Source organism: Canis lupus, chromosome 17 (assembly GCF_048164855.1).
Source record: "Canis lupus baileyi chromosome 17, mCanLup2.hap1, whole genome shotgun sequence".
Taxonomy (NCBI): domain Eukaryota; kingdom Metazoa; phylum Chordata; class Mammalia; order Carnivora; family Canidae; genus Canis; species Canis lupus.
In genome coordinates, this window is record NC_132854.1 from 42,655,947 (window position 1) to 42,680,523 (window position 24,577).

The following is a 24,577-nucleotide window of genomic DNA, read 5'->3' on the forward strand; positions in this document are numbered from 1 at the left end:
ATTCACGTAATAGGATATTATTCAGCAATCAAATGGAAAAAAATGTTGAACAATATTATATTCAGCACAAGAAGTCAAACACAAAAGAATTTGCACTATGTGATTCCTTTAATATGAAGTGTAATAACAGGCGACACTAATCTGACAATGGAACTCCTAACAGTGTTTGTTTTTCAAGGCTCAGCAAGGAAAGAGTTGAAATGGGGGACAAAAGGATTTTCTGAATTAATGAATATGGTCCCTATGTTCATAAGAGGGCTAGCTGGTGCTTATATAGTTGTATATATCTGTCAAAATTCATCAAGCTGCACTCTTAAATATGCGCACTTTATCCTACGTAAGTTACACATATGTTAAAATAAAACTTTATATATATAGACTGAAAAAGATTTTTCAAGAATGAGTACTTTATCACTGACATAGCTGAAACTTACCAGAACATAACTATAAGAAGCAAATCAGCCTTTAGTTAGCTTTATTACTGTTTTTAAATTCTTTAGAGACAACATAATTTCTATTACCCCTACTTTGGATCTTCCTCTCTCCACTACACTGGGTACATCACTACCAACTCCCTACTTTTGAAATGGTCATTAATGAACTTCACAATATGTCTCTATGCTGACCTCATAGTCCCACATCCATTTGTTCATCAATGTTACAGAAGACAAACATGCCAGCTGGAACTGAATCCATCCTTATTGTAGGAGTGAGAGCCATCCTGGTTTAGGAGGGTACATCCTGCATAATCTCAATCCTCATTACTGGCACAGAATTAGCCAGTCAGAATGAAGAACAGGTTCTGTGTTGGAAAGAGAAACTTTCACTTGCTTAAGGTAGTGGTTCTGCAGATGTGAGGCCTAGTACTGTCTCAGCCATTTTGCTGCCATCAGGCAAAGTAATCTGGAGTCAAGTCAGAAGGGAGGAAAAAAATAAAGTCAAAAGATCCTATGGAAAAATGGACCCGTAATCTATTTGTGACTGAAACCCGTCAGATCTCTGGATTTTCAATACAGGTCAAAATAACTCATTTGATATAGGTTATGTTTTCTGCTAGGAATCATAACTACTTTAAAGAGAAATAATTCTTCTTTATTCAACTATATAATACCAACATTTTTTAAATAGAATGTGCTTTTAACTTAATGAAGTTAATCCAGAAGGATGTATTTTTTATGGCTTGAAAATTAAAAAAAAAAAAAGGTTAAAGTTTTGTCTTCCTTTGACTTCTGTAAAACTGAAATAATATGTTATTTGAAGACTTGGTTGTTATAAATTTTATGTTCGGTTCTGAAATGTGAAAGAAAATGCCTGGTGTATAAATACCATACCAAAAAAGATTTGTGTTAGCTTTGCTGCTTTCTATTTTCATCTATTTAATGGAGTCTGTTTAGCTGTCTCTTTTTCATTTCTTCAATTTTATTTTTTTTTATCATTTGTAGATATCTCTGCATTTTTTCCTTTGATCTGTGACCAATCCACTTTGACAATGGTATCTTGATTTTGTAAATAATTCTGTGGTTTCTTAGTGCAGGGGTAGGTCACAGGTGATAATGAGTATTCTACTTGTGTTCTTGTACCTGGATATTTAGACATAATTACAAATTTCACTTAAAAAGTTGATAATTCACCTCCAGTGAGAAGATTTTGTGTGGTGAGGTCACCTTCTAGCTTACTGACATTTTCATTAAAAAGAGAGTAAAAGAAAAACCTCTCGGCTTAAATGGAGACACCATGACTATCAACAATATTTTGCATCAAGAGCCCATTAACTTTTCCAGTTTAAGCCCATGGAACTAACTCATTATTATGATTATAACTGATGCATGCTATTTTTACATATCTTGAGAGTCCTAACAGAATGTTACATATCTCTTTATGGTCTTATGTCTGTAAGTACTAATTCAAACCAGAGATATTCAATAATGTTACCCAATGTTGTCTTCATATGTTATCATTTCTTAAAGGAAAACTTCTTTTCCATATTCTCCCATATTTTAATCAAGCTACAAGTCCCAAATCCCAATTTATTTATCTTCTTTACACACAAATAATATCTTTATTGGATATTATTTGGACCTAAACCTGTAAGTCAAGAAATAACTCAATCATTTAGGTAATTATTTTGAGACAAAATTAAAAGTTCACATGATATATCTGCATATTTTATTTTTAAAATCTTTAAAGCACATTTGCATTTTTTAAGCTTTTTAATTGGAGTTCAATTTGCCAACATATAGCATAACACCCAGTGCTCATCCCCCCAAGTGCCCCACTCAGTGTCCGTCAAGCGGTGACCCCAACCCCCCACCCACCTCCCCTTCCACCACCCATTGATAGTTTCCCAGAGTTAGAAATCTCTCATGTGCTGTCACCCTCACTGATATTTCCCACTCATTTACTCTCCTTTCCCCTTTATTCCCTCCCTTTCACTATTTTTTATATTCCCCAAATGAATGAGATCATATAATGTTTGTCCTTCTAGGATTGACCATGATATCCTCCAATTCCATCCACGTTGAAGAAAATGGTGGGTATTTGCTATTTCTAATGGCTGAGTAATATTCCATTGTACACATAGACCACATCTTCTTTATCCATTCATCTTTCCTGAGGCTCCTTCCACAGTCTGGCTATTGTGGACATTGCTGCTATAAACGTTGGGGTACAGGTGTCCGTGTTTCCCTGCATCTGTATCTTTGGGGTAAATCCCCAGCAGTGCAATGGCTGGGTCATAGGGCAGTACTATTTTTAACTGAGGAACCTCCACAGTTTCCCAGAGTGGCTGCACCAGTTCACATTCCCACCAACAGTGCAAGAGGGTGCCCCTTTCTCCACATCCTCTCCAACATGTGTTTCCTGTCTTGTTCATTTTTACCATTCTCACTGGTGTGAGGTGGTATCTCATTGTGGTTTTGATTTGAATTTCCCGGATGGCCAGTGATGTGAAGCATTTTCTCATGTGTTTGTTGGCCATGTCTATGTCTTCCGCTGTGAGATTTCTGTTCATGTCTTTTGCCTATTTCATGATTGGATTGTTTGTTTCTTTGCTGTTGAGTTTAATAAGTTCTTTATAGATCTTGGAAACTAGCCCTTTATCTGATACGTCATTTGCAAATATCTTCTCCCATTCTGTAGGTTGTCTTTTAGTTTTGTCTACTGTTTCTTTGGCTATGCAGAAGCTTTTTATCCTGATTAAGTCCCAATAATTCATTTTTGCTTTTGTTTCTCTTGCCTTCATAGATGTATCTTGCAAGAAGTTGCTGTGGCCAAGTACAAAAGGGTGTTGCCTGTATTCTCCTGTAGGATTTTGATGCATTCTTATCTCACATTTAGATCTTTTATCCATTTTGAGTTTATCTTTGTGTATGGTGTAAGAGAATGGTCTAGTTTCATTCTTCTGCATGTGGATTTCCAATTTTCTCAGTACCATTTACTGAAGAGACTGTCCTTTTTCCAGTAGATAATCTTTCCTGCTTTTTCAAATATTAATTGACCATAGAGTTGAGGGCCCATTTCTGGGTGCTCTATTCTGTTCCATTGATCTATGTGTCTGTTTCTGTGCCAGTACCACACTGTCTTGATGATCACAGCTTTGTAGTACAACCTGAAATCTGGCATTGTGAAACCCCTAGCTCTCGATTCCTTTTTTAATATTCCCCTGACTATTCCAGGGCTTTTATGATTCCACACAAATATTAAGATGATTTGTTTCAACTCTCTGAAGAAAGTCCATGGTATTTTGATAGGGATTGCATTGAACATGTAAATTGCCCTGGGTAGCATTGACATTTTCATAAGATTAATTCTTCCAATCCATGAGCATGGAATATTTTTCCATCTCTTTGTGTCTTCCTCCATTTCTTTCAAAAGTGTTCTGTAGTTTTTAGGGTAGAGATCCTTTACCTCTTTGGTTAGGTTTATTCCTAGGTATCTTATGCTTTTGGGTGCAATTGTAAATGGGATTGACTACTTAATTTCTCTTTCTTCAGTCTCATTGGTAGTGTGTATAGAAATGCCACTGATTTCTGGGCACTGATTTTGTATCCTGCCACACTGCCGAATTGCTGTATGAATTCTAGCAAGCTTGGCTGGAGTCTTTTGGGTTTTCTATGTACAGTATCATGTCATCTGCGAAGAGGGAGAGTTTGATTTCTACTTTGCCAATTTGAATGTTTTTGTTGTTGTTTTGTTGTTGTTGTTGTTGTTGTTGTTGTTGTTGTTGCCTGATTGCTGAGGCTAGGACTTCTAGTACTATGTTGAATAGCAGTGGTGAGAGTGGACATCCCTGTCTTGTTCCTGATCTTAGGGGAAAGGCTCCCAGCGTTTCCTCATTGAGAATGAGATTTGCTGTGGGCTTTTCGTAGACAGCTTTTATGATGCTAAGGACGGTTCCCTCTATCCCTACACTCTAAAGAGTTTTGATCAGGAATGGATACTCTATTTTGTCAAATGCTTTCTCTGCATCTATTAAGAGGATCGTGTGGTTCTTGTTTTTCCTCTTGTTGATATGATCTATCACACTGATTGCTTTACGAGTGTTGAACCAGTCTTGCATCCCGGGGATCCCACTTGGTCATGGTGAATAATCTTCTTAATGTACTGTTGGATCCTATTTGCTAGTATCTTGATGAGAATTTTTGCATCTGTGTTCATCAGGGAAATTGGTCTATAATTCTCCTTTTTGGTGGGGTCTTTGTCTGTTTTTATGGAATTAAGGTGATGCTGGCCTCATAGAACAGGTTTGGAAATATCCCATCCCTTTCTATCTTTTGAAACAGCTTTAGTAGAATAGGTATTGTTTCTTCTTTAAACATTTGATAGAATTCCCCTGGAAAGCCATCTGGCCCTGGACTTTTGTGACTTGGGAGGTCTTTGATGACTGCTTCAATTGCATCCCTGGTTATTGGCCTGTTCAGGATTTCTATTTCTTTCTGTTCCAGTTTTGGTAGTCTGTGGTTTTCCAGAAATGCATCCATTTCTTCTAGATTACCTAATTTATTGGCATATAGCTGCTCAAAATACGTTTTTAAAATCATTTGTATTTCCTTGGTATTGGTTGTGATCTCTCCTTTTTCATTCATGATTTTATTAATTAGTCTTTTTTTGTTTTTAATAAGGCTGGCTAATGGCTTATCTATCTTATTAATTCTTTCAAAGAACCAACTCCTGGTTTTGTTTATCTGTTCTACAGTTCTTTTGGTCTCTATTTCATTGAGTTCTGCTCGAACTTTTATGAACTCTCTTCTTCTGCTGGGTGTAGGTTTTATTTGCTGTTCTTTCTCCAGTTCCTTTAGGTGCAAGGTTAGCTTGTGTATTTGAGTTTTTTCCAATTTTCTGAAGGATGCTTGTATTGCAATGTACTTCCCTCTCATGATTGCTTTTGCTGTATCACAAAGATATTAAATGGTTGTATTTCACTCTCATTAGGTTCCATGAAACTTTTTAATTCTTCTCTAATTTCCTGGGTGACCTTTTCATCCTTTAGCAGGATGGTCTTTAACCTCCACGTGTTTGAATTACTTCCAAATTTCTTCTAGTGATTGAGTTCTAGTTTCAAAGCATTATGGTCTGAAAATATGCAGGGGACAATCCCAACCTTTTGGTATCAGTCGTGACCTGATTTGTGACCCAGTGTGTGGTCTATTCTGGAGAAAGTTCCATGTGCACTTGAGAAGAATGTGTATTCAATTGCATTTGGATGTAAAGTTCTAAAATATCTGTGAAATCCATCTGGTCCACTGTATCATTTAAAGCTCTTGTTCTTTGGAGATGTTGTGCTTAGAATATCTGTCATTTGCAGACAGTGTCATGTTGAAGTCTCCCAGTATAAGTGTATTTTTATTTAAGTATGTCTTAACTTTGGTTATTAATTGATTGATATACTTGGCAGCTCCCACATTAGGGGCATAAATATTCATGATTGCTAGGTCCTCTTGTTGGACAGATTCTTTAAATATGATATAGTGTCCCTCTTCATCTCTTACAACAGTCTTTGGGATAAAGTTTAATTTATCTGATATGAGGATGCTACCCCTGCTTTCTTTTGAGGACCATTTGAATGGTAAATGGTCCAACCTTTCATTTTCAGGCTGGAAGTGTCCTTAGGTCTAAAAGGAGTCTCTTGTAGATAGCAAATAGATGGGTCTTGCTCTTTTATCAAGTCTGAAACCCCACGTCTTTTGATGGGATTATTAAGCCCATTCACCCTCAGATATACTGAAAGATGTGAACTTAGTGTCGTCATAATATACCTATTCAGTCCCTGTTTTTGTGGGTTATTTCTTTGGACTTTACAGAGTTCCCCCTTAATATTTCTTGCAGAGCTGGTTTGGTGGTCACATATTCTTTCAGTTTCTGCCTATCTTGGAAACTCTTTATCTCTCCTTCTACTCTGAATGAGAGCCTTGCTGGATAGAGTATTGTTGGCTGCATGTTATTCTGATTTAGCACCCTGAATATACCCTGTCAGCCCTTTCTGGCCTGCCAGGTCTCTGTGGAGAGGTCTGCTGTTAATCTAATATTTTTCCCCATATAAGTTAGGGATCTCTTGTCTCTTGCTGCTTCAAGGATTTTCCCTTTATGTCTGGAATTTCCAAGTTTCACTATTAAATGTCGAGGTGTTGAATGGTTTTTATTGATTTTAGGGGGGAAACTCTCTATCTCTTGGATCTGAATGCCATTTCCCTTACCAAGTTAGGGAGGTTCTCAGCTATGATTTGTTCAAATATGGTTTCTGGCCCTCTGTCCCTTTCGGCACCCTCTGGAACCCCAATTAAACATAAATTTTTCCTTCTGAGGCTGTCATTTATTTCCCTTAACATTTCCTTATAGTCTTCTAATTGTTTTTCTTTTTTCCTCAGCTTCCTTCCTTGCCATCAACTTGTCTGTGTCACTCACTCATTCTTCTACCTCATTAACCCTCATCGTTAGGACCTCCAGTTTGGATTGCATCTCATTTAATTGATTTTCAATTTCAGCCTGATTAGATCTAAATTCTGCAGTCATGAAGTCTCTTGAATATTTTATGCTTTTTTCCAGAGCCACCAGTAGCTTTATAATTGCGCTTCTGAATTGGCTTTCTGACATTGGATTGTAATCCAAATTCTGTTAACTCTGTGACACCTTCCTTTTGTGGTGAGTTCTTCTTTCTAGTCATTTTGCTCAGTGTAGAGTGGCTAAAAATGAGTTGTACTGGAAAAAAAGAAGGAAAAAAAAAGAGAAAAGTAATACTAAAACAAAAACAAGGAGCAGTATCCTCTGGTTCTATATACTGTAAATCTCTCGACATCCCCTGCAGTTTTCCAGTGCAGTTTCAAGAAGTTGCTCTTCTCCTTTCTTTCCCACTGGTCTTTGGGGGAGGGGCCTGCTGTGCTGATTCTCAGGTGTGTGAACCTGGAGGAGCTGCCCCGCCCCCTGCCAGGTGCAGGGCTCAGTGGAAGCTGTTTATCCTGTGAGGCCCCTGTTCCCTGGCGGCCACGCTCAGTCCAAGGCACAGGGTGACACCAGGAGGAACAACCACACTGGCGGCGGCCAGGTCCCCAGTCCTGGAGTCAGCTCCCACAGTAACTACTGCAGCTCCCAGTCCCCACTGGCCTGGATGCTTCGGCAGCAGGGGGCGCCTATCTGCACAGCTCGGGGCAACTGGCGCAGGGGCGTCCTCGCTGTCCTGTGCCCTCCCCACCTCTGTCTGTCGAGGGAAAGCAGGATTCTAGTCTGTGTGCCCCCGGCGCCCTGGGATACGGGGCCTGCGCCACTGGAATCATGCTCCTGGCCGCACAGCCCCCTGAGCTGCTCCCGAGGCCCCGCGGACGCGCTCCAGCCCTTTACCAAGCTCGGCCCGCAGGGTGTGGCGCGCTCTCCCCCGGGTGCATTGCCTCTGTTAGTGACCCCAGGAATCTGGGGCCTCCACTACCCTTCCTGCAGTTCTGCCTGATTTCCCTGCAAGCATCTTTCCATCAGGGAAGAATCCAGCGCAGATTTTTAAAGTTCCTAAAAAAATAAAATAAAATAAAATAAAATAAAAATAATAATAAAAAAAAAAATAATAAAGTTCCTGCTTCTCCAGGGCGGGGCATTCCTGTCCTGGAGGCTCTTGCCGCTGGCCTTGCCTGGCTCCTTGCGGGCCTCCTCCCACACCTGACTCTTATTTATTTATTTATTATTTATTTATTTATTTATTTATTTATTTTCCATCTTCCTACCTTGTTAGGAGTGCAAACTCTTCTCTCTGTAGCATTCCAGCTGTTCTCTCTTTAAGTCTCAGGTCAAATTTGTAGGTTTTCAGGATGATTTGAAAGTTATCTAGGTAAGTTGGTGGGGACAGGTGACTTGGGGACCCTACTCTTCTGCTATCTTGTCCCGCCTCCACATGTTTCAATTTGACTTTTTAAATGTTCGGAGAGTAACATGGGACAATTTTATTTAACTACAAAGTCCATTTTTCTATTCTTGTATTTTTCCTTATTACTTACACTTACCACCATTGATTGACCCTTATTATTTACTTCTGTCTTCCACAACACTTTAATCAGTTACATCATTATCCTCAAGCCCAAACTGCCATCATTCTAATTTTATGTCGTTTCTAATCCATATTTGTGCTGCTGCATGTGACTGTAATCTTTGTAAATACCTAGTCAATTATCACTGGACACTTAAAGCAATCATACTGTATTTCTCTAGTCACCTATTTCATTTTGTCCAGTAATTATTCAAACCTTCAACACTTTCCTCAATCATGTCTTTCCCGAGATCCACTTCCATTCAAAAGTTGATTTCACCATTCACTTCTAAAAGCAATCATTATAAATTACACTAAAGTTCACTGTAGCTTGAGAACATCTAAAATGGGCTAACATTCTTCCCATATTCTCTAGACTCTATGAAAGATAAATCAATTTGTGTTTTGACTTAAATGTCCTCATACCATCCTAGCACTCACTCAATGAGTAGTCCCATTAATATCCAGCATGTAAAAACACATCCTTACTCCTTTTTCTCCCTATACAGTTTAAACTTGCATACATCTGTCCCATCTAAAGCAATGACAATATTGTCTTCCATTCAAAATCTAGATTCCTGAGAATAGATCCCATTTAATAATCATTTAATAATAATCAATCAACCAACAAAAATTAAGTCTACTAGATCTACTTTGCACTTTAAAGCACCTTTTGCTAAAATTATCAACTATCTTTCACTAAGTTTAACAGAGACTTTAGGTCTACTCTTACTCAAAATATCTGTGGCATTTGACAAATTTCACCAAATCAACATCTTTTAGTAAACTATTCCATTAGATAGATACAGAATAATATTTCTCCAACAGTTTGTTTAATAACAGTATTGCCTGCTGACACCTTAACTTTAGATTGCTATTTTCCAGAACTGTGAGACATAAATTTCTGTTGTGTAAAGCCATCTAATTTGTGATACTCTGTTAGGCAGCCCTAGTAAGTTAATACAAGTTTTTTGGTGGTTTTGGGGGGCATCTGTCCCAGGCTTTCTTCTGTTCCGATCTTCATGTACTTTGTATGTCATTTTACTAATTACAATGTCATCAATGGGAAAGATCTTCATATTGCATTCAAGGCTTTTATTGTTCTAGGCTTGTTTTTTAAGGTTCACTGCTTTATATGTGTCCTATATACTCTGCATTCTAGGCACACTAGTCTTTTGTATAGGACTAAGGACTGGTATCTTAAGTCAGAAACCAGCTCTAAAAGCTAACTGTCTTTGGAAAGACACTATACTTCTTAACTCTCAATTTTCAGACTTGAAGATTGAAGTTATAAAACTACCCAACAATGTCAGTTTATAACTATCCTCTCAGTCCTCTTGCTCCTTTTTTATTGAGCATAAATAGTTCCCAATTTGGAAACTGGATGTATTGAAAAAAATCAACCCTCTAAATGAAGGCAGAAGAAGTTTATTATGTATACCACCATGTATTTTCTATTTCTTAATAGCTCCCTCATTTTTCCCATATAAAGATCCAGAAAAAAATTACTAATTTGAGAAACAGAGTAACAACACAAGCACAAATTACCAATTAGCTGATTATTGTTGATCAATAGCAATAATTTGTACACAGAGACATTTAAAATAGGTTTGATTTCTGATTTAATGGTTCTCAATAAATATCTACAACTGAAAAATCAGTATATATCTATTTTGCTGCATTTAATAGATTTCTACCAAGACACAATTAAATATTTATTATCAGATACATTAGTACAGTTTCTGATTATGATCTACCCTTCCTCCTGATTGTTCAAAAACTGCATATTCTCTCTGACATATTTAAACTACTCAGATTTTTTGTTGTTGATGACATTGTTTTTATACTAGTGTTTGCCAATGGTATTGGTGGGTTGATATTACTTAATTTTTGATGCCCATTTACAGAGTTAAGGAGCTTAAGTATTGAACTATTTCTAGGATTTTTAGTTGAAGAGTTTATAAGTATACATATATAGGACAAAAATGCATTAATAGAAATTATAAAGTTTATTGCTTCCACCTAGTGGCAATGCAAAGCAAGCTAAAAAATAAAATTAGCACTAAAATGACATTAAAACACTATGACTCTGAAAAGTTTACTTATAATGATCTTTCTATTAAGGTGAATATTTAGTGCTTAAAATAAAACCTACTATTTTAGAAACTCATGTAAATGAATTTCAGATTTTCTGTAACAATCCTTTTCTGGTAAAATAAATTTTCCCTTATTTTAGAGGACCTATCTGAACAATAAAGAACTAACTGAAATAGTATCTCCTGGCAACTGCAAAGTTTTCTGTTATTGTTTAATTTTTTTCTACTAATTAAGTATATGTTTTCCTCCACATATCTATTAAATGCCATTCATTAAGCTGCTGGGACCTGAATAAATAGCTATAAGGATGTTTATAAGTGATCAAAAACAAAACACATAAATCTGTAAGATAATATGATAGTTCTTATATGGAAATTCATCTTTATTATGAGCTAATAAAATATATGAAGTGCTTTCAACAGCTAATCATTTTATCAGCAAAAGCCCCATATTTTCTATAAAACAACACTCAAACAGATGAAATGTTTTACAATAATAAAAAATACTAAATTATGTTTCCTTTGAATTGCATAATTAGTTATGGTATCCCATACTAATGGCATTTATTATCATAAAGCATGATAAAATAATGATATATGAATAAACTCTTTTATTCCAGTACAAATATCATTAGAACACCTGTAATAGAAAATTATTTTTTTGTCTGCTTCAATAGCACCTTTGAGATTCTTATGAAAGCTATTTATGTCTTATAACTAAATTCATTTTTATTGTCTAATGTCTGCAAAAATTCAAATTACACATAGTGTGTTTTATCATTGAAAAATCTTTACAGTTTAGCTATGACAGACTGCGTTTTATATGACGTGCAAAAATATCTGATCTGTGTACAAAACATATTGCTAGGGAAAAGAACATTTCCACATAATGTTGAATATCATTAACTAAACTTTTAGATATTTTAAGAGAAGAAAATAAAAGGAAAATTACAACTGAGTATTTTTCAGATAGGAATAATATGCTACATTAGGCAAAAGGAATAAAATCCTCAGTGTGTCAACTTTCAATCTTGCTTGTTTAATTAATTTCACATATAAAAGCAAATGACTTAAAAACCATTCCATGATAGCAAATTACTTTACCATTTTTACCTTTGCAGCTCACTACAGATAAGCTAGCCACATCCTTTTTATAGCTGTCACAACTGTGAAGACTTAATGTTGCTATTATTGAACACCAGAGGAGAAATAATGGATGAAAATAGCATTATCCTTATATTCTTATCATAGTTTTATATTAAGTTACACTGAATCATGAAGGATGCAGGCACAGATAAATAATATGATATGGATTAATGAAAATACTAATGCAATACATTTAATACATAATGAAATGCTTACATTTCAATATGAATGTGTAAATGATGCTCATTTTAAAATCATATTATATATTCCTATTATTTGATTACAAGGTAAATTATAAATCTAAATACCATGACAATAAAGTAAACACAGAGAGCAAGACTTATAACATAAAGTAATTTCCACTCATCTCAGAAGACAGAGTGAAACAGAGAATGTGCAGAGAAAACCTATGAAAAAAATATCTAAGCATTCGACAGTCATTAACTCTTAGAAAATCAAGTATGTGAAAATTAAACCTACCTGAATCTACATAAAATTTCATATGGTAATCTTCACATTCCTTCAGAAAATTATGTCCTCTAAAAAAGGTATGTACGATGATGTATGCATTCCAAACTGCAGATTAACCTAAGTAGGAATATGAAGTATATTTATATAAAGTATAAGTGCTATTTTATTTTTTAAAGATTTACTTAATTGAGAGAGAGAGAATATGAGGTACAGAAGGAGCGAATCTTCAAGCAGACTCCTCAATGAGCATGGAGTAATCTAGGGCTCGATCCCACGACCCATAAGATCATGACTTGAGCCAAACCAAGTCACTCAACTGACTGAGCCACCCAGGCACCCCAGGTAGTAATTTAAAGAGTAATTTATATTCTTCACATTAATATTAATTCTTTTCAGATAAGTGTTTAGATTTATAGCACTTAATAGAATTTGACAAAGATTTAGTTAAACATTGCTAAAACACTGGAATCCTTTACAGAGAGAAAAAGTATTTAAATTGTTTGGCTTTTATCATTAGATATCATGGCTTTATGTTCCCTTAATTACAAAAGAGTCAAACAATTAGCTATAGTTTAGGTCCACTGATTAGAAAGTAGTATGACTTTTAAAATTCCAATGACTTAATTGGACTATCTCTGCATTTTGGTTAATATGTAGTCATGATGAAATTGGGAGGTACAGAGCACCTGAGTGGCTGAGGTCATGATCCCAGGGTCCTGTGATGGACCTCTATGTTGGGCTCCATGCTTAGAGGAGAACCTGCTTTTACTTCTCTGGCTCCCCCTGCTTGTGCTTTTGCATTGTGTGCACTTTCTCTCTCTCTCTCTGTCAAATAAATATTAAAAAAAAAAAAAAAAAAAAAGAATTGGTAATACAGAAAAGTTCAAACAAATTAAGAATGTTTTTCCTCTATAAGCAATTTATTTATTAATATTCACAGATGGGGATCCCTGGGTGGCACAGCGGTTTAGCGCCTGCCTTTGGTCCAGGGCGTGATCCTGGAGACCCCGGATCGAATCCCACGGCGGGCTCCCAGTGCATGGAGCCTGCTTCTCCCTCTGCCTATGTCTCTGTCTCTCTCTCTCTGTGTGACTATCATAAATAAATAAAAATTTTAAAAAAAGAAATTTAATATTCACAGATGAATGTCTCTTAAACAACTATATTTTCTGTCTACACTGCTAATTTCTCAGTTTAGGAATTTGTTATAAACTTTCTAATTATTCAAGTCAGATAAAAAGAGAAGTTACTTTTACAAAACTAATGTGTCAGTTGTGTAACAGTGTCTTAGTGAGATTATTACCTATGTCAGTGTTTTGTAATAACTGTATCTAATACAACTTAAGATTTTAAGTGTTTTAAATCATTCGAAATTTAAAAAAGCTTTTATTTAAATTCAATTAATTAATATATAATGTATTAGTTTCAGAGGTAGAGGTCAATGACTCATCAGTCTTATACAACACCCAGTGCTCATTACATCACGTGCCCCTTCTTAATGTCCATCACCCAACCACCCCCTCTCCCATCCCTCCCCCCTCCAGCACCCCTCCGTTTGCCTATGATTAAGAGAGTCTCTTATGGTTTGTCTCCCTCTCTGATTTCGTCTTATTTTATTTTTTACTCTCTTCCCCTATGATCCTGTTTTGTTTCTTAAATTCCACATGCCTGAGATCATATGAGCAATTTGTAAATAAATCTGTTTTTAATTCTAAATTCTTTAATATATTGGAGGCATGCTCCTGCCCCAAAGCATTTACCTCTCTGCTCCTATGCCCTAGTATATCTTTCATTTCAAGACCATTCCCAATACTGACTTCTAGGAATTTATTCAAATGTGCATATCTAGTTAGGTCTGCCCTAACATCTGTATTTTAAATTATACTCTTACTTAAAAGTAAATTTGAAAGTGAATGAAGACTCTAGTCTACTCACGATGCACTTAATATCCTTAACCTAGGATTCTCAAAGGCAGTTTCCTTGCTTCCTTTCCTTTTTTTTTTTTTTTTTTTTGTGAACCTTTCTTAAAGTCTATACCTTGAACCTCTAAGCTTTTTCTTTATACTTCACTTTGAATTCTTACTAACTTCTACAACTTTCACAACACCTATAGGTAAAGTAACTCCAAATATAAATAAACATTGCAGGTTTTAGTAATACACACTATAATGCAATATATTTTCTACCATTTTAAAATTAAGATATAAATTCATATACTATAAAATTAATCTTTTTTTACAGTACACAATTCAATTGGCTTCAATAATTTTGAAATTTGTAGTATCTTCACAGTATTTGTGCAACCATTACCACTATCTAATTCAGAACATTTTCTTCTCACGAAAAAGAAATGCTTTACTCATTAGCATTCACTCCCAATTACTCCTTCTTTTGACTCTTGGCAATCGCTATTCTAAGCAATCTTTTGTGCCTGGCTTTTTTTTTTTACTTCGCATAATATTTCAGTATTCATTTGCAGTATAGCATATGAGTACTTTACTCCCTTTCTGTGGCTGAGTAATATGCTGGTCTGTGGATACAAAATATATGGTTTATGTATTTATCTGTTGAGGGATACTTGGATTTTTCAAGTTTTCAGTTACCAAGACTATTGCTGCTATGACTATTCATATAAAATTGTTGGTGAGAGCATATGTTTTCATCTATCTTGAGTACATACCTGAAGTGGAATTGTAGGATTACATGGTAACTGTATGTTTATCGTTTTGAGAACTGCCACTTTATAAAAGAATAAGAACTATCTCTGTAGGGACACCTGCGTGGCTCAGCGTATGAGCGGCTGTCTTTGGCTCAGGGCGTGATGCCGGGGTTCTGGGGTCGAGTCCCACATCAGGCTCCCTGTGAGGAGTCTGCTTTTCCCTCTGCCTTTGTCTATGTCTCTGCCTCTTTCTCTGTCTCTTATGAATAAATGAATAAAATCTTTAAAAAAAAATCTTTGTAAAGTAGTATTTGTTGTGTGAAAAAGGAAAGCTATGATAAAAGTATAGTAAATAGTATACTAATTTTGTGGGAATTTTAATAGGGAAAATATAAAAATATACACAGATTTGCAATTTAAAAAAATGTAAAAAGAACAGAAATTTCTGAGATTGGTTACATACAGGAAATGGCATTAAGATGAAATGAGTAAGGAAACTAGTGCTATTTCTCTGGATATAACTTGTATAATTTTGAGTTTTGGAATTGTTACATTTTTACAAAATTAAAGCAATCAATGAAAATGGGTTAAGTAAATAAAACAGAAAAGAGAAAGTTAATTTTTGCTTATGTTACTAATAAAACTAAACATAACTGCATTTCAGATAAATAGCATAGCCAAAATAGGGAAAATAAATTCCCATATAACTTTTAAAATACAGTACTCTGATTTTATAGCTTCAAGCTTCAGAGAAAAAGAGCAATTATTAAATTCAAGTTAGCAGGTTTGGTTTCCACAGTAGTATGGATTAGCAACTCTGAACCTACTTCCTGTATACTATATGACTGAGCAAATAGTAAATATATTGTAGAAAATGGAAGACAGGCCTCTTGCTGTTGGAAAAGGAAGTTACAAAGGAAAAGAGGAAGGCTAAAATGAACCTTGAAGAATTCAACCTAATTTGATGGAAACAAAATAGACTCAAAGTTTATATAAATAGATTACAAAGATATATATCTACATAGATTAAAAGAGTGAGGGGATCCCTGAGTGGCTCAGTGGTTTAGCGCCTGCCTTTGGCCCAGGGCGCGATCCTGGAGTTCCAGGATCGAGTCCCGCGTCAGGGTCCCGGTGTGGAGCCTGCTTCTCCCTCTGCCTGGGTCTCTGCCTCTCTCTCCCTCTCTCTATCTCATGAATAAATAAATAAAATCTATAAAAAAAGAAAATTACTCTAAATTTGATCTAAAAAAACTAATATCATCATGCCCATGATTCTTTTTGTCATGCTTTTATTCATGCAATGAAAATTATAGTGTGCCATTATTATAAAAAGAAGAAACAGTATCTAAAGCATATACCATAAATATAAATCATAAAACACCATAATATGGAAATATGATGGATAGATTTCTTTCGGATTGTTTAGAAGAAACAATGGGTGTATTTTTCAAATGATGATAATATTCTAACATTTGGACATTTCATTTAGGTTCCCAGAGCAACAAGTTTTACTGAAAAGTGGAGGGGTTACAAAGGACTTTAAAAAACAGTCTGGAGTATTCAAAACCAACTGAGAGAATTATAATTTTTTCTGGAATAATAAGGACTAGATCTCTCTATGAAATTAGAATACAGCAAAATAAGGTGTGACTGAGGAAGGCATTTATTAATACCAACCACTATTGACTCTAATCATGTCAGGATAGGTGTAAAAGAGAAAGTGGGTAATAGAAAGCATCATTTTTAAGTATTACACAGTTTCTATGTTATGTTTAACCTGTCAAACTCCTATTAGCTAAATTTGTTCAACTTTATAAACTACTTGAATTTATTTTTATGTATGTGTGTGTACAGTCTGCTTTCTTCATAGGATCTTACAAACCCTCTTAGTAATATGCCTCTTGTCAGAGTTGCTTTGGTGAAAGTATTATTGTGAAGGAGGGTAGGCAGTGCATAAGAGTGGCTATAATTGGTCTTTTCTTTACTCAACCCATTTTGTCATTCTTAAAAAGAGTGCCACAGACCCCTTAACCATGGCAAACAGGTGAAGTTTAAACTCCTGCTATGTTTTCATTTTATGTATTTAACTATTTTATTTGTAATCAATACATAAATGAACAAAAGTAATCTTTTGGAAACTTCACTGTGACCTTATTTCATTAAATATGAAAATTTCAGAAAGATAAATCCCAAGAAAAGAGAATGTCCATGGAACAACAATAACAAAAAAGAAAATCCAATAGAAAATAGGGATTTATTTTTTACTGAAAACTCATTATTTGGAATAATCTAAGGTAGAGTTATTATTGTTGTTTTCATGCATTAAAGCCAATTGCAATATGTTGGGTTTTTTAAATAGTTTTTTATATAATTTTGACTCCCAGCACTGTATGCAGGACTACTTTAGAAATCTTGTGACAGGAAATCTCTCTCACATATTTAGCATTAAAATAACAGATGGAACTTAGGAACATATTATCTCTAATAATATTTCACATGTTAAATTATTCATTCCTGTTTTCAGTAGAATTTTTAGAGGAAAAAGACAGTCGATGCCTTTAACAAAGATAGGTATAGCAAGTTTGTTTGCCTCAGTACCCATTCTGATCAACTACTTCAAAGATTTCCTCACAAATTATTTAAGGTTTTTCTTCTTGCTAACCTATTTGTACTGTAATGTTTGTGTTTTGTGGCCATGAACTGTCGTGTCTGGGTTCTCGGGGAAACAGATCCTGAGATGAAGGTTAGCATGCAAATCATTCATTAGGAAGGATATTTGGGACCTCCCTCTAAGGACAAAAAGGAAAATAATTAGGATTGGGTAGATGGACTGTGATAACATCTCAAAATTGACTCTATGTTATGCAGGTGGAGTGGCCTCTTAGCATTCTGTCAAGAGGACAGAATGTTACACTACCATATCAAAGAGTCACTGGATACAGGCTTCTCCAAGAAGGGCCTACAATGTAAATTTAATAAAAGGGTTAGCTATAATGTAAAAATTCCTTTCAATTCTGCTAACATAGCTGAGTGATCTCAAGGATCTTTTCTTAGGTAAATATATAATTCTAATATAAATCAACTTATAAATGTATACAAATGGATTCCATTGAAGATGGTCACCTACAGGACAAGTGGACTCAACACAATTTTCTGTGGGGTGTATGACCAAAACCAGTGACTAAGGGAAGAGGTGATCAGGTTATTCTCACTTTGAACTTCTGTAATTTTCACATTTTCAAATAAGATGAAAATTTCAAAGAATATTCTTTGTACCTCTATGTCATTCACATAGCATGAAAACAACTGAATATTCTTAGGAATGATCTTAAGAGCATTGTTATTTTTTTCTGCATTTGGTCAGTTGGTTTATTTTTAATTCTTACAAATATTCAGCTTTTAAGAGCCTTCTTGGCAAAGCTGACATAACCAATGCCTAGGCTGTCAAAGAGAAGCAAATAATCAGAGTTCATCAAAAATATGTGTGAGAGCTTTAAATTTTTTTTTAATTGTTCTGCTGCTAGCCAAGAATTTGTAATCAGCAAAAGAACAGGATCCAGGTTCAGGGAAAACATCGTATTACAAATAGTAGATTTAGCCTGTTGAATAACTGATTTGATTTCTCCTCTTAACTTCAAAGGAGGCAGAATTTAAATGGCACTTAGACATGAGAGCCTCTACTTCTGTCATCCTGCCCAGATGCCAAGACATTCATCAAACCTTCCAAAACAAAAGTAAACGTGTACACATGCACACACACACACACACACACACACACACTTTCCAACTCTCAATTTCTTTTTATTTTTAAGATTTTATTTATTTATTCATGAGAGACACGAGAAAGAGAGAGAGAGAGACAGAGACAGAGACATAGGCAGAGGGAGAAGCAGGCTCCCCATGGGGAGTCTGATGCAGGACTCGATCCCAGAACCCCAGGATGATGACCCGAGCCAAATGCAGACGCTTAACCACTGAGCTACCCAGGTAACCCTCCAAATCTCAATTTCTGAGGAAAATTTCAATATTGTGTATTTTCACTATTCAAAAATAAAGTGAAAAAAAATTGTAAAAAATACTTTAAGTGATAATGAAATAAGTCTAAAAAGACTTTACTAGGGGATCCCTGGGGGCTCAGAGGTTCAGCACTTGCCTTCGGCCCAGGATGTGATCCTGGAGTCCCTGGATCGAGTCCCACATCAGGCTCCCTGCATGGAGCCTGCCTCTCCCTCTGCTTGTGTCTCTGCCCCCCTCTCTCTCTCTCTCTCTGTCTCTCGTGAATGAATAAATAAAATCTTTAAAAAATAAAAAAAATAAAAAGACTTTACTAATGAAAAGAGTAAAAAGAGGGAAAATGAAAACTACTGACAGGAAACTCAGGTGAGAATTTAAGTAAGGGTTCCTACATATCACACTGTGGTAATGCTCATCTTATACTCTCAAACTGATAGTATTTCTTTTTCATTACGTATTTTAATTTTAGTATACTGGCATGTCCATTCTTTTTAGAGAACAGATTCTATAATATGTATTATGTGCTCAATTACATGCGTCACTTATTTGTCCATCTCGACTAAGAACCTCAAAAATGATTCTGCTTGCCCATGAAAAAAAATAAGCTAAAAGCAACTAAACAGCCAAACCAAAGTTATTAATTACTGATAATTCACTGATTCTCCTGGCTCTGAAATTCCTTTCTGACATATTTATACCACTTAACTTTTGGCAACTAACAGTGCAAGTTATTAAAAATAATCCAGAATAACTCAATTTGAAATTAATTATTTTATGTCTAAATGTGCCCCTCCTTGCCTTCCTCCTGCTCTTTCTCTCCCCTGTCTTAGTAATTCATTAGCATTCTTTGCAACATAATTATTTTTGAATGGTCTAGTTCTCACTTAGTAGTCTCTTCATTTCATGGGAATTATAACTAGAGTATGTTAGGGCTATCACATGTACTATGTGGTATTCACCAATGCCAAGATCACTATGATGAATTTTATCAATTTGTCATGTTTATGTATGAAAAAACTGAAGTCCAGGGAATTAAATAGCAAGAATTTAAACAAGATTATCAGACTACTTTATTACTTATTTTCCTTCATTATATCAAATAACAGTAAAGAGACAGCAGTGATTCAAATATTTGAGGAAATGCATTCTAGGATTGACTGAGATAAATAAGTGTAAAATGTAGGTCACAAAAAAAGTCATAAATATATTAAATTTCAAAAAAATGTTAGTTTTTGACACACATCATAAAACATCACTATGTAAAATACTGTAGTTCACCTACCTATTGTTAACTCCTTTTCTGAGTAGCTACTATTAATATCCATAAATACATTAGTAATATATGATAAATATGTAGTTATGTAGCAATGTAGAATTCTACAGATTCTACTTAATAAAAGATACAAAACACAAAGAAACTACAAATGATTTGAATTTGTTTAATAGAAATAAAATACTCATTCTTAAAAATAACCTCTTGAAATAGAAAATATTTAAATATATATCATTTAAATATTCGCAGATTAAAAGGGTTTAATTACCTGACATTCATATTCTATTTTGATAATACCTATATCATCCAGCTTATTGACTAATTTGTTGAGATGGTGTCAGGAAATAAGGTTGGTTTCTGGCAATAACCAAATCATCCTCAATTCTTAAGAGAATTCCACTGAGAAAAATCTAAAGAATGTTGGTCCATCTATAAAAAAGTTACATCATTCATATATACATGAGACAATGGTAAATTTTTGAACTTCAACCACCAAGAAATTCAGAAAACAGGTATGTATCATAAAGTCATAGTCTAAATACAATTGAATAACTGATCTAAGCAAATTAACTGTATAATACAGATATTATAAAAGAAAAAACATGTATCCATATAGATTGTGGATTTTAAAGATATTATTTGTCTTTGTTGTGAGAACACAAAACTAAAACTTCAAGCATTATTTATTGATTGTTTGAAAAGAATTACTTAAAAAATATTCTCCAAGTAATTTGAGCATAAGAAGGGATATATATTTCTATATTTGCTTAAAGATTTTTTTCCAATGATAGTGGTGAAGAAAAAAATGAACTGGTGTCAATACTCAGATTTAAAGTAAAAACTTAATTGCCAAAAGTGAAACGATATGCCCCTGAAATAAAAGTATCAAACTACATAAGATTATTTTCATAAAATTGTCTTATTAAAACAAAACACATACAACCACTAAAGTTTTGTATTATCTTCCGAATTATATAAGACAATCAAGAAATCTAAATAAAGCAACCTTATCTTAATACCCTCATCACGTAAGTGTCTTAGATATTTTCTTACAAGGAAATCATAGCTGAAAGTGGTATTCAGGAGATTATATTGGTAAAAAATAGGTAAAAATTGATGAAGTCATTAAATTTTCAAAAGTTATAAATTATCCTGCAAAGCTTCACTGGCTGCAAATTAGCCTGTGCTGTAGCCCTCTGCTAACAATCTATAGATCATTTTATTATTCATGAATTTTAGTAATTTCAGGACACCACAGGTCATCTTATGCTCATTTATTTGCTAAACACCTTGTGCTAGTATGCCTATGCTGAAAAATTGCTACTATTTACTCCCTGTGAAACACGCAACCAACAAAGTGCCGATTGCAGCCCCAGACATCCAGTATGCCAGGCTGCACATACATCTTGCTGTCAGTAAAATAAATGAGCCCTTAAATTGGCTGCAAAGCTTTAAGAACTGAAATTTATATGTCTAGTTATCAAACAGAAAGTTCAGAACACCTGTCAATATGAAACATAATTGTGACAAACTGTTACATTTTACCTTTAACTTCTCAGTTTTAATATGGCAGGTTCATTATAATAAATTCCACAAAACCCAAGTCAGCAAAGACAAAACAATCGTGATTCTGTGTGTGTATGTGTGAGTATAATGGCAGTGCCATTTAAACACTGGGTCATACATCAGCAGATGAATAACATGTCACAAATAGCCAGATTATCAGACTTTGAGCATAAAGTCAAAGTCCCAATGGATTTGCTAACTTCAGTTAGCATTTAGATATCTTCTCAGATTTGCACCTTTTTCATACGTTACTCTCCGAATATCAAGAATACTGAGGATAGTCTTCTATTTTAGTTTTTAATTGTTAGAGATTTTGACAGTTTGAAGGATACTAAATACTATCAATCAATCCCTTTGAGTATGTTTTACAGATGAAGAAACACTCTTTAAGGGTTATGTGATTTGCCATCGAAAACAAAGCCAGTAAATAACAGAGGAAGGGATCGTCTGGGAAAGGGAGGAGGACTTTATAACTCTGATTTCTAAGTAGTTAGTATAGTATAACATTAACAGGAACCATGGAAGACACTAAATATTTAAACGTGCTCTTGAATTTTATAGTAAATCCTGACCACAACTACAAATTTTAGTGATGAAGAAACTAAGGCACAGTCAGGATGAATGACTTGCTCAAGTTAGTCAGACACAGAGGGCCTTTTGTGGAGCCAAATTCCACCATCTAAGTTTAGGATTCACATATTTAAACCACTCTGTTAAAACCCAGACCTCAATAATCATTAAAAACCCTGACTATATCCAAGCTACCTCCTTTCTTCACTATTTCACATTGCATGATACTAATTTATACTGTGCCATCTAACACATTTCTCTATGAAGACATCATGGCATTTGATGGATATATACATACAGCGTTCCAAACAAAATTCTTTCCAGTATTTTTTTTTAATAAGGCCTGTGTTATATACATGCCTAAGAGCACAAACTGCAGGAGCCAACTTAAGAGTGAGGCAGGGAGAACTTCACTTCTCTACTTGGTTACATCTTTTTTTTCTGCTTCCTCAAGGACAGTCTTTCTTGTACAAAATGGTACAATCTTTTATAACTATAAGGATAGCATACATTACTCAAACTCATTTTCAAGAAACAATATATTTAATTTAAACTTTCCAATCTATTTGAAATGTTCAAATGAGACATTCGTAAAATAATGCAATGTCCATATGACTGTATCCTCTCCCATCAATATAGCTAACAAAAGAAACCAAGGATTGTATCTTATTCTTCTTATGAATTCATTTTGTCTGGAATTCTCAAGGCAATAGAGCAGCTTTAATAATTCTGAAGAAAGAACTGTACTTTAAAAATGTAAGACACTTTTGCTTTGATTAATTTTTTTTCTGATGCTTTCTTTCAGATGTTGGCTCTCAAACTGGTGATAGCCAATGATTTGTCCTCCTGTTAAAGAGGAATGTGATTTGACTGTCATATATTTTACTAACTGATATTTCCAAGTCACTCTCTCCTTCATTATATTCATCATATATGCTGCTTTTGCAGCTTAGAAAAATACAAAATTGATTATTTTACATTTGTTTAACTGCTTCTGTTCAAAATTCAATTCTACATTATACCATCTTGAATTTTAACTTTAAAGCATACCCAGTGCCTTGGACTATTTGCAATGCCTATAAAAGTTCCTGACATGAATAATACTCAACATTGAACAAACTAATTTATTTCTAATTCTTTACCTCTCGTTTTTCAGCCTGATACCCTATCATGCCAATTTATTTTTAAGATTTTATTTATTTATTCATGAGAGACACAGTGAGATAGAGAGGCAGAGACACAGGCATAGGGAGAAGCAGGCTCCATGAAGGGAACCCGATATGGAACTCGATCCCCAAACTCCAGGATTACACCCTGAGCTGAAGGCAGATGTTTAACCACCTAGCCACCCAGGCATCCTCACATGCCAGTTTTTAAAAAAGATTCTACCTATTTAACACAAGCAGCAGAGAGAGAACACAAGCAGCAGGAGTGGCAGGCAGAGAGGGAAGGAAGAAGCAGGCTCCCCATTGAGCAGGGAGCAGACACTAGGCTCTATCCCAGGACCTTGGGTTCCTGACCTGAGCCAAAGGCAGACACTTAACTGACTGAGCCAGCGAGGCGCTACTCTATCATGCCAATTTTATTATTCTTTTCTGAATTAATTCCCTACAACCAACAAGTACATGATAATGATACATCTGATCACAATCAGTACTTAAGCTCTTACTATGCACCAAACACTGTTTTAATGCTTTGCAGATATTTAAAACCTATAATAAACTTACTATGAAGAACTAAGACCTCAGAAAGGTTAATTAAATTGCCCAGGTCACATACCACTAAGTATTGGAACTGGCGAGCACCTGCAGGCAGAGAGAAGGCTGAGATTGAACTAGGACTATATAGTTTTCTGGTTCCCCAATTACTGAGAGCTGGCTAAACTTGCATTCCTGAATTTCTATCAGGTGGCCCTTTCCACCAAAAGATCTGTGCTTGTCTAAATATGCTGAGTTATCTAGTCTCTTTAGGCCTAGCTTTAAAAACAAAGATTCCCCTACTTTCCCATTCCTCTGCCCCCTGCAATTAACTTATCATAGGAAACTTTTGGCTTCCATCTACTCTGTAACTGTTCAATTTATTAAACTTTCTTTTAATTACCCAATTTGAGTTTTGTTGTGCATCTCCTACTACGCCTTGTTGGATTCCAGGATAATTTATTATGATACTCCCATGTTCACCAATATGACAGCAGGAACTTGAAAAAAATTAAGTGATTTGTTCAAGTTTTATAATTTTGAGGATACATTCCAGAGTGCTGTCTCTTCTTCCTAAATGTG

At 35.0% G+C, this 24,577-nt stretch overlaps 1 long non-coding RNA gene across 2 annotated transcripts in view; it reads right to left on the minus strand.

Annotated features, from left to right (window-relative positions):
- Positions 1–2,334: 2,334 nt before the first annotated feature.
- LOC140608046 (uncharacterized) overlaps positions 2,335–24,577 on the minus strand; it is a 58,151-nt gene continuing 35,908 nt past the window's right edge. For both annotated transcript variants that reach the window (XR_012009994.1, XR_012009993.1), the window contains 3 exons: positions 12,226–12,333; positions 7,831–7,992; positions 2,335–7,194 (listed from right to left, as the gene is read on the minus strand). This is a non-coding gene — a long non-coding RNA (uncharacterized lncRNA). The remainder of the gene's footprint in view (positions 7,195–7,830; positions 7,993–12,225; positions 12,334–24,577) is intronic.